At 48.4% G+C, this 574-nt stretch overlaps 1 pseudogene; it reads right to left on the reverse strand.

The window, feature by feature from the left end:
• Positions 1 to 239: 239 nt before the first annotated feature.
• On the reverse strand, positions 240 to 357 carry LOC124799887 (annotated as a pseudogene).
• Positions 358 to 574: the final 217 nt, after the last annotated feature.

The raw sequence follows: 574 nt of genomic DNA on the forward strand, positions 1-574 counted from the left end.
CATCTTTTGTGAGCTAACTAAAGCCTTTGACATAAAAAGCACTCTGTCTTCATACCACAAGTGGCCAATCGGGCCATCCGACCGCCGTGTCATCCTCAGCTGAGGATGCGGATAGGAGGGTCGTGTGGTCAGCACACCGCTCTCCCGGTCGTTATGATGGTTTTCTTTGACCGGAGCCGCTACTATTCGGTCGAGTAGCTCCTCAATGGGCATCACGAGACTGAGTGCACCCCAAAAAATGGCAACAGCGCATGGCGGCCCGGTTGGTCGTCCATCCAAGTGCCAGCGACGCCCGACAGCGCTTAACTTCGGTGATCTGACGGGAACCGGTGTATACACTGCGGCAAGGCCGTTGCCAAAGCCTTTGACGTAGTCGAACACAAATTACTAATTTGTAAGCTACAAGCATTGGTTTTAGAGAAAATTCGCCGAGTTGGATGACATCTTCCCTATTAAACAGAAAACAAAGTTTTGTAACAGAAGAAAATGGTAAGAGATTCTTGTCAAGGTGGAAAAAGAACAATGTGTGCTACAAGGGTCTGTCCTTGGGCCAATACTGTTCTTGTATTATATA

This window comes from Schistocerca piceifrons, chromosome 5, assembly GCF_021461385.2.
Source record: "Schistocerca piceifrons isolate TAMUIC-IGC-003096 chromosome 5, iqSchPice1.1, whole genome shotgun sequence".
NCBI lineage: Eukaryota > Metazoa > Arthropoda > Insecta > Orthoptera > Acrididae > Schistocerca > Schistocerca piceifrons.